Source organism: Phocoena phocoena, chromosome 21 (genome assembly GCF_963924675.1).
Source record: "Phocoena phocoena chromosome 21, mPhoPho1.1, whole genome shotgun sequence".
NCBI classification, from domain to species: domain Eukaryota; kingdom Metazoa; phylum Chordata; class Mammalia; order Artiodactyla; family Phocoenidae; genus Phocoena; species Phocoena phocoena.
The window spans coordinates 29677297-29692645 of record NC_089239.1 but is presented as its reverse complement, the minus strand read 5'-3'; the positions used below and the strand labels follow the sequence as shown (position 1 = coordinate 29692645).

Here is a 15349-nt window from a genome sequence, read left to right as displayed (position 1 = left end):
TTTCTGTGTTTATGCCATTAGAGAAATTTTGAGCTATGAGTGAAATTTTAAAATTGAAATTACAAGCTGTGTGTGTGTGTGTGCGCGCACGCACGTGCCTATGATTCAGAAAGGCCATTCTCCCTCATCCTGAGAAAAGCATCCTGAGATGTTACCAATTGAGATTATAAAATCTCTTAAAGAAGCTCTTGACTTAGAAATAAATTGCCTATAAACTGAATATTCCTAAAATTCTCAAATGTTAAGGAAATTGAACTCTCAGTATTTTAAACAGTGCTAAAAAAAGTATTCTTTAAAAAAATTTTTTTTGATTTCCTTATTTTTTTAAAAATTGGGGTATAGTTGATCTACAATATTATATTAGTTTCAGGTTACAAAACAGTGATTCAAAATTTTTATAGATTATACTCCACTTAAAGTTATTATAAAATATTGGCCATATTCCCTGTATATCGGCTGTACAATATATCCTTGTAGCTTATTTATGACGAGCCTGGTCCCTGGCTTACAGGGATCTCAGAGTAAGGGAGTAACTTTGCAGCAGGCCCAAGAACTATAGGACACAGTGGGGACCCCAGAAGAAAGCAATTCACCCAAATTTATAGGCACTGCAGGTGAAATCTGACAACAAGCCCTTGGCTTGGCTTCCTTGCCCCAAGAGGCTTTTAAATGTTACAATCTAAGATTCCTTATGAAAACATCCTGCAAATCAAACCTAAGGCCTAGATGGTAAATTACCATTCTTGCTGCACCTATGTAAACACAGCTAATGAGACCAGCCTTATTCTGTGATCATAAATAATCTTTCTTTGATTATTGGGGGAGAGACTATAGAAAAAAAATTTGTTTCTATGGGAAACTCTGAGCTGTTTACAGCACCCCATTCCAGGACTTCAGATTCTAGCCATGTTCGCTGAGTTATTCTGTACCTCTGTGTAGACTGCAGGGACCTGACGCAGGTGAAAACTCTGTTTCGTCTGGTAGAGATTTACTTGACTTCCTCTTCCTCTGGCCCTATCTGCATACTGGCCCAGATCCTGTTCCCCTGCCCAAACTGCCCGTTCTCCGGGTTTCCTTCACTATCTCGCTACAGGCCCTCAAACTAATGTCTCGGCACCAGCAGGAGCTGGCACCAGTCTGCCCAGGCCCCCGACCTGGACTCCAGTTATCCTGCAGCTGGCGCTTCTCCCCAGGATCTGAAGGAGCCCTGGGCACCGCAGCCCAACAACATGACCTCAGGTGGGCAGGGTCCTCTTTGGACAGGCCACAGGATGGTCTGGCACATGCCTTTGTGCGAGAGGTAACCATGCCTGTGGGCAGCCTCGCTCGAGACCCTCAGGACACTTGACAAGCTGTCCTGCAAAACCAACAGATGCTCCTCCAGCAACCCTGAGACCCCCCGAGACCAGGCCCCTCGGGGCTCAGCTCCTGAGTCTTCACTATAATACAACCTTCTACATCAATTTGTTTTGCTCCTTTTCACTTTAGGAATCCCTCTTTTACAATGTCTGATATCCAGGACCCTAAAGCAACCCACATTTGCCATCAACAGATGGAACCAACACCAGCAAGAATCCCCTGGAGACCATGAGACTCAGCTTTGCCCCACTCAGAAGGTTTACGATCACTTCCAAGTTCCTTGCTGAGGAACCACATCCTTTGCTCTGGGACTGAGAACGTGGAACCCGAGCCCTGAGCTCCTGGGAAATAGTGCTGGCTAGAAACACACCACCCTCGTGTCTGAAAAGGCTAACCCCAAAGGACCACTCTGCTCTCCACGACCTGCACCACCTCTCTTCCTCCACTGACTCAGATGAGACCATCTTCATTCTTGTCTTTGTTCCCAAAGACCCCTAGCGACGCCCTTGTTTACCCAGCTCTGTGAGACCCCAGCCCTCTCCTTCCCTTGAGTGTTCCCCATTAAAGAATGGCTCCATATTACAGCAGTCTGAATACAACCAGCTCCCTAATTTCCGGTGCATTTTGTCTCTCACAACTGCTACACTTTCGTTTTAACTGCCTGGGAAGAGAGTTCTGAGAAAGGCTGTGAATACCCAAGATGCAATTGTCTCATTAGCTCTTCTACTGAAGTGTTTTAATTTCAAATGTCAAGTTTGTCCTCTTTGGTCAGTTTTGAATATAAACCCATGAAAACATGAGGAAATCCTTGAATAATTAATGGAAACAGAATGATCCTATCCTTAAGAAAGAATATAGTCAGATACCAAATATTCATTTAGTCAATAAATACTAAATAAGCCAGAATAATCTATCAAGCACAAAACCAGACATCAGAGATACAAAGAACAATGATTCCCGCCCTTAAGAGGGTGACAAGCTTTTTGATATAAATTATAATCCAGCCAAATTACAGGTATCATCAGATATACGTATAGTTGAGAGTACAAAAGGAAGAAAACTGACTGAAGGGGGAAAGTGGTCAGGAAACCTTGAAGGAAAATGTGACCACGCTAAGGCTTGGAGGGGGAGAAGGAGTTTGGCAGGTAGGGTAGGACAGGATGGCCTAGACAGGAGGATAAGTACGCAAGGAAATGGATGTGACAGAAAATGGCTCCTTTGGGAATCTGAGTAGTCTGTATGGATGCACCAAGATGTCACTTGGGAGACCAACATTCAGAATAAGACAAATCACTTGGAAATGGTATGAGTTCACAGAGGGAAGACCTTTCCTAATTCTTAATAGGACGGTGGAAATGATACCCCTTAGTTTATATGTCTTGTGGGAGGTACCACCGATTTTCTCCTTATTTTTGAGACGACATAAGAACTCTTTCATCATCTGCTATAGCTTATGATGGTAAGTTAACAAAACAACTAGACAATTCAAGGTGCAACCTCTGATGTCTTCCAGCACTGCCACTAGCGGGACATGGCTTGGATGTCCAGGAAGTGTACTTGTATTCATGGGTTATCCATGGGTTTAGTTGCATTCATCAGACGTGAGAAGAAACAGAAGCATAATGCATGTATCTTAACATTAGTTATAAGCATGAAGATCTCACCAATGAAAAAAATACAATGAAACTGTATTATATGGACGGCCTCAAGAAAAGTGGAAACCTTTATCTTATCATTTGCAGTATATTAACATAAAATGTAACCTTCCCACTCTTACTCTGCTCACATCTACTCACGGTTAAGCGCGGCTAAGCGTTTCAGGGCTTCTATTATAGACTGTCCATTACAAAGAAGAAAAACAACCCTTTTATGTTTTTAACACTGTTGTTTGTTCGTGAAAAAAGAAAACATGGCACCCTGTCCCTTAAAAGGAAAACACTTGTCCAAATACAGCTATGCAGTAACAAAAGGTAATCAAAGCAAACACTGAGAGTTAATCATGTGAAATAATCCACTAACCAGTGAGGAACAACTCACAAATATGAAACGCTGTACTTAATTTTAGCAAAAGCATTTTCTGGAAGCTCTAAAGTGGTGAGTGGAGGGGGGGGTGTTGAAGATGAATATTTGGGAAATAACCTAGTTGATTCTGTTTTAATAAGATCAAAGGGAGGTCAAATTAAACACACATACTTGTTTTATTAGTGATAAAAAAGAAACTTTAAAAATAAAACATTCCTTGAAATGTTTTGGCTTTAGGTACCATTTCATAAATAAACAGTAGAGATGCTTCTCCTAAAAAAAGAAGTGAAGAGATAATCCACACATTTGCCGAAATTATTGATTTCGTTCACTACTAATATAAGCCCATCTAGATACAGGGGCGCTGCCAGAATAACATGTTTGCATAAATTTTGACTATAGAGAAAAGTAAAACTGAGCAAATCAAATAGAACAAAACAAATTCTAGAAAGTCTTCAAATCACATCCTGAGGATATTCTATTATCTAGATCCCTGGCAGCTACATCATTTAAGTGTCTTCAGAAAGACTCAATTCATGGATACAAGAGATCCCAGCTTTGGGCCTCTCACTGTTGTGGCCTCTGCCGTCGTGGAGCACAGGCTCTGGATGCGCAGGCTCAGCGGCCATGGCTCACGGGCCCAGCCGCTCCACAGCATGTGGGATCTTCCCAGATCGGGGCACGAACCCATGTCCCCTGCATCGGCAGGCGTACCCTCAACCACTGCGCCACCAGGGAAGCCCGAGATCCCAGCTTTTTAAAATAAGCAGCTCACTAGATGTGTCCTTCATATTGTTGATATCCCTCCCCCCCCTTTTAATCTGATGATAAAGTCTACACTTTGAAGCTGGGTTCACTGCAGGACGTTGGGGAAGAAATCTTTAACGTTCTTATGTGAATCTATTTGTAACTTAATTGTCCCTTATCTTTTTTTCCAGAGAATTATAGAGACTTTTAATATTCAGGGTATTTTTCTAAAAAATGTAATACCTCTCTAAATGTTCTCGAACAATGCAATAATAAAACTGATCAGTAAAGCATCAGTATTTTGAATATGAGTATTTTGAATACTCATATGCTGGATAAAGATGAATGTTTATAGTACAAAAAACAAGCATAGAGAAAATGTATATGTGAGCTATGCATCAATACCCAATTTGTTAAAAAAATACACATTTATCACCCCACTTATTAAGATGCTTTATCTAACAAACTTAACATCTAACACTGAAACTCCCAGGGGTCTACGCGTCTACCCATCTCCTGGCCCTGAACGTATAGGGGACTAGAGGCAATGAAGCCCTAATATCAAGGAGCACACTGTTATGGACGGAATGTCTGTGTCCCCCAAGTTCCTATGTTGGAATCCTAACCCCAAGGTGATGGTGTTAGGAGGTGGGGGCTTTGGGAGGTGATTAGTTTCTGAGGGTGAAGCCCTCATGAGTGGGATTCATGCTATTAAAGGGACCCCTGAGAGCTCCCTCATCCTTTCTGTTGTATGAGGACCCAAGGCTGGGCCTTGATCTTGGACTTAAGCCTCCAGAAGTGTTGTTTATAAACCATCCAGTCTGTGGAATTCCATTACAGCAGCCTGAGCAGACCAAGACACCGAGAGTGTCCCGTCTTGTTTTTTTTTTTTTTTTTTTATGCGTTACGCGGGCCTCTCACTGTTGTGGCCTCTCCCGTTGCGGAGGACAGGCTCCGGACGCGCAGGCTCAGCGGCCATGGCTCACGGGCCCAGCCGCTCCGCGGCACGTGGGATCTTCCCAGACCGGGGCACGAACCCGCGTCCCCTGCATCGGCAGGCGGACTCTCAACCACTGCGCCACCAGGGAAGCCCCCGTCTTGTTTTTATGCAATCCATTTTCCACTCAAGGGAACCAGTTTCATGGAGAAACGGTGCCAGAGCAAGGAAAGGAAGCAGGAGCCCAGGTCATCTTAGTGTTCTAGAAGGGAAGGAAGACCATGAAGGGGAAAGGGGCTGGGGAGAGGGCAGCTCCAAGGGGCTCACACAGGCTCAACCTGGGACCACCTACCTGAACAAATGACAACCCGCCGAATGACGTGCGAATCTGAGTCCACGGGGCGCGTGGAGGGAGAAGGGACGTACAGAGGGTCCAGGAGGGCAGGGGCAGATGGCTGGCCTGAGCCTGGCTCTCATCCCCTGCCCGCCACCAGTAGGCAGACAAGGACTGGCTTCAGGGATCGACCCCTGCCATGTGGCCTTTGAAAGAAACTTGCTCTAATTGCTCAGGTCCGGTGAAGGGCAGAAGTTCTTTCACCATATACTCTCAATATACCCTAAACTCACCAAGTCTGGCCCTTAGGAAATAAGAGGGGTAGATTTGGGGGAAAATATGCAACTTCATGGGATGTCCAGCCTAGACCTTTTACTTTGAGACAAAGACACACTTTGCTGTACACCTGAAACTAACATAACATTGCTAATCAACTATGCTCCAATATAAAAATAGAAAGAAAGAAAGAAAGAGAAAGGAAAGAAAGAAAGAAAAGAAGAGGAAAAAAGAAAGGAAAGAAGGAAAGAAAAAGAAAGAAAGAAAAGACAAAAAGACACACCCTCTCCGCTCCGGCCCTGGTGCTTTGGGCTCCCACCACAGCAGCGCCCTCCTCCGCAGTTTCTGATTCCTAGTTTCCCATCTTTTGTCCCACCTTTGCGTTCAAACTTCACCGGAGGAGCTGGAGGGACATGGTAAAATATACCAGAAACAAAGAAAAAAGCTGCAATCTGATCAATGCTGAGAAAGATTTCAGACCCTTTTTTAAAATGAACAGAACTGGATTTTAACTCATGAATTTATTCAGAAGTGAAGAGCAGAAGATATTTCTGCAGAAAAATAAGATAGCATAAGTTCAAAAAGGGCAGTTTTTGAAACTAAAGTCACTGATGATGAAGACCAGAGTAAGGACCCCTCCAGGCCAGGCTGCCCCGTTTCACAGCCATTGTACGCTACACCGACTCACCACTGATAGATGAACTAAATCTGAACTCATATCCAAAAGCCACAAAAGCATATGACAAAATCTATTTGAAATGCGTCCTATTTTATTTTCTAACAGTCTATAATAATGCCTCATTGATTTTGAGTTGTGGTTTCATCTGTCATTCTTCCATTTAACTCCTTTCCATCTGAATAATGCTGTTTTTATTTCTTTTTTTAACTGCTAATATCCAATAATTCATATTCTTAAGTATTATTTGGAAAGCAATAACTTTGAACCCGAGTCGAGAGAGTTGAAGAGACTTAAGGAAAGAAGTAATAAATATCTTGTGATTGGAGAGGCCAGCGCCGCTCCTCCAGAGCAGACATGAAAAGCCTGCTTGGGAAAACCACCCACGTTTAAAGTGAGCTCCAGCTCTGTGTACACATGTGTGCAGCCCTGCGTCTCCGTATGTGTGCGTCCTGGTGTAGCCTAGCAACATCACAGACGCAGCGCTGGGTCCCTTGTCGCAACATCCCTCTGACGTCAGTGGGAAGAAGCCGTGAGATCGGAGGGCCCCCTCCTGCCTCCTCCCCGGGGCCCGCTCTTTGGCCCGGTCCTCGGGCTGTGCGGTTCCTTCCCCCGGGCGCGTCCAGCCATAACAAAGCTCGGAGGGGTTTCTTCCCAGGGCTGGCTCAAGTGAGAGGAGGCTTTTTTCCAGAAACCTCCCAGCAAGACTTCCCTTCGCATCTCATTGGGCCGAAGTGAGTCATATTCCCAAACCAGCTGCTGCTAAGAGAAGCAGAGTGACCACGGTTAGCGTGGACGGGCGGTCTGAGAAGAGAGCCGGTGTGAGCCGGGGAGCCGGGCGGGGCCAGGGACCTGGAATCGACTCGCAGGCAGGAACGGCCCGCGCCACGGCTGTCGGTGAAGAATGAGTATTTACACGGGCACGGCGGCAGGGGCCGAGGTGGACCCGGGGCTGTACCCGTGTCTTTCTCTTCCTTCTCTTCAGTTCCTTTACTCCCAAAGAAGCCGTTCTGATGGGGTTTTTAAAGTTTCACGCTTGCTACTTCGTCAAGTTACTGTTTTGCTTGAGGTTTTGCATATGTTTTTTAAAGATTATTTTGGACGTGGACCCGTTTTGAAGTCTTTATTGACTTTGTTACAATGTTGCTCCTGTTGTATGTTTTCGGGTTTTTGGCCGCCAGGCAGGTGGGATCTCAGCTCCCCGACCGGGAATGGGACCGGCACCCCCTGCATTGGAAGGCGAAGTCTTAACCGCTGGACCTCCAGGGAAGTCCCCATAGGTTTTGCATAGTTTACAGAGATGAATTTGATATTTCTAAGCTAGGTTACTGTGGTTTACTATCGCTTGGCTAACAAAGGTCCTACTTAGCAAGCTAGACCTTAGGAACCGGCAGCTGTGACTTCACATTTGGAAGGTGCATCTCAAATTGGCCCAGCCTGCCCAGTGCCCACCGGCAGATGGTAACAGGATTTCTAGCAGTTTCCTCTCTCGGCCTCGTGACCTCCGCAGGGGGTGGGGGGCTCTACCCTGGCCCCTACCTTGACATGGCCCAAGATGACTTAGGGCGCTCAGGAGAATGGCCTCAGCGCCAGCCCAGCGGCTCTCACACCAAGCACCTCCCGCACGGGGCACACCTGAGGGTTTCTGAAGCACACACCTTAGAACACGCACAATGGCAGCTACGGGGCACGGAAAATACGGTAAAGAAAAGGTGCTGCCGCTTGAAGATGCTCTTTGAATGTTTTCTCTATAACTATTTTCTTCTCATACACAACAAGAAAAAAACAACACGCTAACAAAGCCAAAAGCAGTTGCTACACCACCGAGAGGCCGCGGGTTTCCGGGGCTTCGGAGTCACATGTGGGGCCGGGCGCGACACCTGTCATAACCAACACACTCCCGCGTCCCCACTGCCAGCTTTGGGCGCGCTGTGCCAGAAACGGTTCATCGAAGGGATGGCGGATCCTTGAAACACCCGTGCTTGAAACCTAGGGTGCCTGCAGTCTCTGCCAGCTCATCTCTCTAATTATCTGTCTTCAAAGGCCCCCCCGCCAGGAGACAGGCCCCATCGGTGGAGGGCAGGAGGTGTCTGAACAATGGAGTTATTTACGTGGAATTTACAGAGGGTGTCATCCTCCAGGAAGTGTGCCAATTCCCCGGAGTAGTAACAACATGCTCACGCTGAACTGTCAAGAAACAAAATAAATATCACCTGTCATGTGGATGAGTCACTGCTATTTCAACTTGAAAGTTAAACTTAAAAACAAAGCGGCCCACCAGATTATATGCTTCCAGCCAAGCACACTATCTAATGGCAAAGAGCCAAAGTCCTGGAATTACTGCAAACTGTAAAAGCACACTCATGAAACAGTGGAGTCTCCAGTAGGGCTGTGAAGTGCTCATTCAGGGACCTTTCCGAGGAGAGGAGACACCAGGGAAAAGAACACGAAACGTGGCTCAGACACCCGACTTCTTTATTCCGGAGGCTTCCGTCTCCCCAGCCCTCCTGGCCCCTGCCCCGGACAGCCCACCCACCCAGGCTGGACCTGCGCTCGAGCCCCCACGGCCGCCCCACGGCCCAGCGTATCTTCTCGTGCCCCTGTGGCCTCCCTTCTACCTTCTCTCGGCTGCAAGCTTCCTTCTTCGGAGAAGCCTGACCCGGACAAGCTGTGATTCCAACCCTACTGCCCTCCGAACAAGGGCTCGCTGGGAGTTCTCTCCAGCACCTCCGCGTGATGGCAAGATGGAAAGCTCTTTCTGGAAGAGGTCTCGGTGCCTGAGGAACGGCCACGATGAGCAGCGACAGTGAGCACGTTATGTACCCCTCCCGCAGGTCTCCTAGGAGAGCCCGGGTATTTTCAGGCAGTTGTAATGGTATGAGAAGAGAGAGGGAAGCAAATCACCAGAGCAGGGATCCGGGATGGGAAACGCACACCGCTTGCCTCCGGGTAAGGTGACGGGGGTTGATTTCACGCTACAGACCTAAAGAGACGAGGCTCCATCTAACCCTGTAACACAGGTTCTCACCTGGGGGGATGATCGTCACGTCTGAACCATGTGGGGGGCTTCTCAAAAATGCACCCCAGCTCTCCCTCCCCCCCCATGCCCTGAGGTGCCGTTTTGGCCCAGGCATGACTGTGGTCAATGAATCCAGGAAGAGACATAGTTTGGGCCATACTGGAACCTTGAGGGCCATTTTCATTATAGACACGTGCCAGTCTCTGGGGGGCCTAGGGAAGCGGGTGGCAGAGTGACCCCCCCAGTCTGCTTTGAGTCCATATGTGGATGTCATCTTCACCCACATTTGTGCTGGAAAACAGAGCTAACTTTTGTTGAGTGCCCATGAATATCAGGGATCTATCATCCTCAACTCTTTGCAGGTTTCGACTCATTTAATTAGCACAAACCCTTTGAGACTGGCGCTATTACTATGCCTGTTTAATATAAAAGGAAGCAGAGGCACAGAAATACTAATTTACTTGTTCAGTGTGACAGAACAACCACATAGTGGAGTCTGGCTCAGGAATCAACGCTTGTGGCAACAATGTCCTGCAATGGAAACCTTCCTTCTTTCACTAATACGAGGCCATTTCACAAGTTTAGGAAGAACGTTCAAAAAGAAATGAGGTATACTATGAAGATCACAACATCACTGTGTGATGGTTAGAAGCACCAGAAATGGTGTAAGATATGAACTCAAAAAGCAGAAGGGAAATTCGTGCAGCCCTTATTCACTCAGCAAATATTTACTAAACACCAATTTTGTGTGTCATACTGTATTACGATGAATATTAAAAGATTAAAGCTTGTGTCCTAGAGGGCTCATATCCTAGTAAAAATGTGAGAACAAGCAATTATTGGAACATACATAAACCGTTATTCATCATTTGCTTTCTACTCTGTTTAAGAAACTTGGATATTTAAGCACTTGATCTAGTGTGTAGTGTCTTTTTTTTTTTTCTTTTAAACCACAGTCAAAATAAGTGTACTTGTACAATTTGAAGTATTTGGCCCTTCATGTCTGTCTAAGCCTCCAAGCTTGTGAGAGCTACCTGGACACTTCCTGTGCTCTGACCCAGAGTTCACCCTCTGATGGGCAATCCTGCTAGGCAGAGAGGGCCCCAAAGCAAGATTTAAAACCACAGCCACTAAGGAAAGCTGGGTTTTCTTGTCCAGTGGATGACTTACCTTAAAAGAAAAATTGGGGGGCTTCCCTGGTGGCGCAGTGGTTAAGAACCTGCCTGCCAATGCAGGGGACATGGGTTCGAGCCCTGGTCCGGCAAGATCCCACATGCTGCGGAGCAACTAAGCCCGTGTGCCACACTACTGAGCCTGCGCTCTAGAGCCCACAAGCCACAGCTACTGAGCTCATGTGCCACAACTACTGAGCCCGCGAGCCACAACTGCTGAAGCCTGCGCGCCTAGAGCCCGTGCTCCACAGCAAGAGAAGCCACTGCAGTGAGAAGCCCGCACACCGCAATGAAGAGCAGCCCCCGCTCGCTGCAACTAGAGAAAGCCCGCGCGCAGCAACAAGACCCAATGAAGCCAAAAATTAATTAATTAATTAATTTTTTAAAAAAAGAAAAATTTTGTTAAGGATAATAATATTTGAACAAGAATAACAAGAATAACAGAAGTAGTAGAATAAACACTTTGGAGGAAAAACCCCACATTTTCATATGCGTTCACCGTATCACTAGCATTAATGTTATATTTACCTTCTTCAGGTTCTATGTCTGACAATATTAAACAAGCAACTAACAAGACAGGCTACGATCTGTCAACATTTTATATTTCTCCCTGTGAAAAGATGGCAGAAATAGATTTCCTTGTCAATGACCCATGTATTGTAAGCTAAGATTATGGAGGTGATGATATTGCTTAACTGGAGTCTCAAAATATAAAAGGTTCAATGAATTTATAAGCATATGTTAAAAGTAATAAGTCTTGGGCTTCCCTGGTGGCGCAGTGGTTGAGAGTCCGCCTGCCGATGCAGGGGACGCGGGTTCGTGCCCCGGTCCAGGAGGATCCCACATGCCGCAGAGCGGCTGGACCCGTGAGCCATGGCCGCTGAGCCTGCGCGTCCGGAGCCTGTGCGTCCGGAGCCTGTGCTCCGCAACGGGAGAGGCCACAACAGTGAGGGGCCCGCGTACCGCAAAAAAAAAAAAAAAAAAAAGTAATAAGTCTAAAAAAGATAGTTTCCCACTGATGTACAAAATGACTCTTCCCGGGTACTAAACCAAATAATCACTAATGGAAATTATAGCTCTGAGATTTTGTAATTCTTTATTGAATTATATCTGTTTTCCCTCTTTAAGAGATGGTTAGTGTGTCTTTTGCAACCAATGACTTGCACGTTCATCTGAAAAATTCTGCTGACTTGGTCTCTCATTGTTCTTTTCTCAGAGAAGGATTTATCCCATCTCTAATGAGAGAAAAAAAAACTGTTTTAATGGCCATTAAAATTCACCCATTATTTCCAGGAAGGATCGACTAAGTAGTTCGGAACAACCTCCCCATCGTGAACAGTTAGTAAAGCTGGACGGACACAAACCCACGATTCGGAGACACTGCTGAGCTGATAAGACAGTGAATCACAGGAGGAAGAGAAACCCTCAGGTGAGCAAGGGGAGAGCTGGCCTCACAGAGAGAGAGGCTCAGCCTCAGATCATCTCAATTCCTGGTAGGAAGACATGCCAAAAATAATAAAGCATATTAGAGGAATGTACGACAGAAAACTAAGAGAAACAACAGATAATAAAGACAGAAACTAAGGGAGCCAGAAAACGGAGTCACCCGGTTTAGATTTCAAAATAAATATGCTAATTATGCATAAAGAAATAAAAGACAAAATTAATTAATTTTGGCAGAAAGCTGGAAATTTTTAAAAATCCAAATAGAATAACAAAAACTGAAAAATACAATAATGAAGTTTTCAAATGCAATATATAGGTTTATCATAAGAGTACACCTATAATATAAAGAGGGAGAGGCGAAAGGGAAATCAGTAGAAAATACCCAGAATGAAATAAGGAGATAAAAAAGGAGAGAAATATAGAAATACAGAAAAATCATGAGGCATGGGATACAGAAGGCTCAGGTAACACATGAGAGTGAATTTCCAGAAGTGGAAGAAAGAGAAATGAGACTTCTCCAAAGCAGATGGAAGACCCGAAGACCTGCGACCTGCGGCAGGCTGGTGACAAAAGCAACACTCAGGCAGAGATGCAGCAAAACTACAGAAAACCAAGAATGAGAAGAGTTCACCCAGAACCTGCTGGGGCTGATTTCAGCATCTTTTTTGGATGCACCAGCATCCTTCCCAGGCCACACCTCCTACCCAGGCTGTGGTCCCTTCCCACAGGCTGCCCACTTTCCACACTGCACTGTTACACAGCACAGAACTTAGGATTCACAGCTTCACAGGCCTGCTCTGCAGGGCTGCCCAGAAGGGACATTACCCGTAGGTGCTACGTCAAGTTTAAGATTAAAAAGATCACTAGGGTCCTGGGACACATCCGCTTCAAACCATTTTCATATTGACGGAAACAGCATGGACGCTAGCTCCCATGTGAAAATGTAAAAATGCAATCCTATACTCTAGACCCAACAGTTCTCCATTTCAGTAGAGGCATGTGCTTTAATTATTAGCTGATGAAAGATATTTCCTGTAAAGTTGCTTTACTCAACATTAAAATCCAATTACAAGATATTTTTTAGGAAATGTCAACAATTGTTGTGCTCGATGGAATCTAATCCCTTATATATACTTATACATAAAAACGTGACTATGTTAAAAAGTCTGAAATTTCAGTTTAACACAGGTTGTCTTGAAATGTAATAAGGAACAAAAGCAAGCAGGTAAGACCTCAGTTTCGGTAGGGAAAAAAGGGAATGACTGGATACTATCATAACCCTCAAGACTAACATTATATTTGTAAGTTACAGATCAGAGACCTGTATTTAATTCACCAATTCACAATCCTTGTGCAGCTCCATGGTAGACTTTTAATACCAGTCAACTAAACTTAGTGTTTTTGCTGACTTGCTATAACATAACAATATAAACTCCACTCCCCACACCCATACTCCAAGACCTCAAACTGCCAGGAAGCTGTATCTTTAAAATTTTAAATTGCATTTTAAGAAATTTCTATTGTCCTTTGTTTTAACCTGTGCAATGATAGACCATGACCATTCATCTCTATATTGGTATCTAAATTTAAAAACGCTTATCCCATAAGCAAACATATCAGGATTTTAAGTTTTTGTCTTTGTTTTTTACAAGTCTAAACAATAAAATCAGTTTATATGAGACATGTTTAGAAACAAACAGAACTTCTTCCAGGATAAATTACTTGTTTGAACTATGCTAGACAAAGTCCCTAAGGCACAAAAGTGGTTTCCAAACTTTGCTTCATGTTAGAATTAGCTCAGGAGTTTTAAAAAATCCTAGTGCCCAAGAGGCACCCCATAGAAATGATATCAGGCTGTCTGGGGGTGTGAGCCAGGAATCTTTAACAAAATTCAGATCCCCAGGTGATTGCAATGTGGGGCAACGCTGGGGGCCACTGCCCTCAGGCGTGACGAGTTCTCGATACATCAGAGAAAAGGCTGTGCAGTGAATGGGGATAAGAAATGGATTAGGAAGAAGGCCACATGGAAGACAGTAGATCCAGGTTCTGTTCCTTCTGCCCTGAGGGAGACGTGGTACCCACGGTGAATTTTCTGCCCTGAGTACCGGTTTCTTTCTTGTGAAGAAGGAGATTCTACTCCATGTGGGGCTTTCACAGCTCATTGCTGTGATGTAAACATCACCTGGGAAATGCCAACTCAGAGGGTCCCAAGTAGGACCAGAGAATCTGCACATTTAAAAAGTCCTCCAGGGGCAGAAGACCTAAATACACATTTCTCCAAAGAAGACACACAGATGGCCAACAGGCACATGAAAAGATGCTCAACATCGCTAGTTACTAGAGAAATGCAGATCAAAACTACAATGAGGTATCACCTCATACTGGTCAGAATGGCCATTATCAAAAAGCCCACAAGTAATAAATGTGGGAGAGGGTGTGGAGTAAAGGGAACCCTCCTACACCATTGGTAGGAATGTAAACTGGTGCAGTTATTATGGAAAACAGTATGGAGGTTCCTCAAAAACTAAAAATAGAGTTACCATTCCTGGGCATATATCCAGAGAAAACTCTAATTCAAAAAGATGCATGCACCCCAACGTTCATAGCAGCACTATTTACAATAGCCGAGACATGGAAGCAACCTGAATGTCCATCAATAGATGAATGGACAAAGAAGATGTGGTACATATATACAATGGAATATTACTCAGCCATTAAAAAGAACGAAATAATGCCATTTGCAGCAACACAGATGGACCTAGAGATTGTCATACTAAATGAAGTCAGACAGAGACAAATATCATACGATACCACTTATATGTGGAATCTAAAACATGACACAAATGAATTTATTTACAAAACGCAGACTCACAGACGTAGAAAACACACTTATGTTTACCAAAGGGGAAGAGGGGGTGGTGAGAAGCACATTAGGAGTTTGGGAAAAAAAAGTCCTCCAGGCGATTCTTTCACACCGAACCAGCAGTGATCACGCCCTTCAGCACTGACGGAACGCATCCGGAGAAGCAGGACATGGACAGCACCGCACACTTCGTAAGTATCAGTGGAATGAATGCCAGACAGGTTTTTTCTTAATTTTTCCAAAGGAAAAACATGAAGTGGCCATGCTGCAACTAGGAAGAAGACTGGAACACAGGGCAACAAAACCTAAATGCAGCCGCAGGGCACCAGCTCTCTACCGAGGTCACCCACGGGGCAGGTACAAAAGCTGTACCAAGATAATGAGTGGCTAATTCAAAAGTTCAGCAATGAGAGTAGATGCTGAAGAATCAACAAATGTAAAGCCCTCCCCACATTATCCGAGTAAGCCTCCAGCGCAAGGAGAGCGCCATACAGCCTC

The 15349-nt window shown here is 45.0% G+C and overlaps 1 protein-coding gene across 1 annotated transcript in view; it reads right to left on the bottom strand.

Moving 5' to 3' along the window:
• The window catches only part of MCPH1 (microcephalin 1), a 221921-nt gene that overhangs the window by 157266 nt on the left and 49306 nt on the right, over positions 1-15349 (bottom strand). The gene's annotated exons all lie outside the window — the stretch shown is intronic.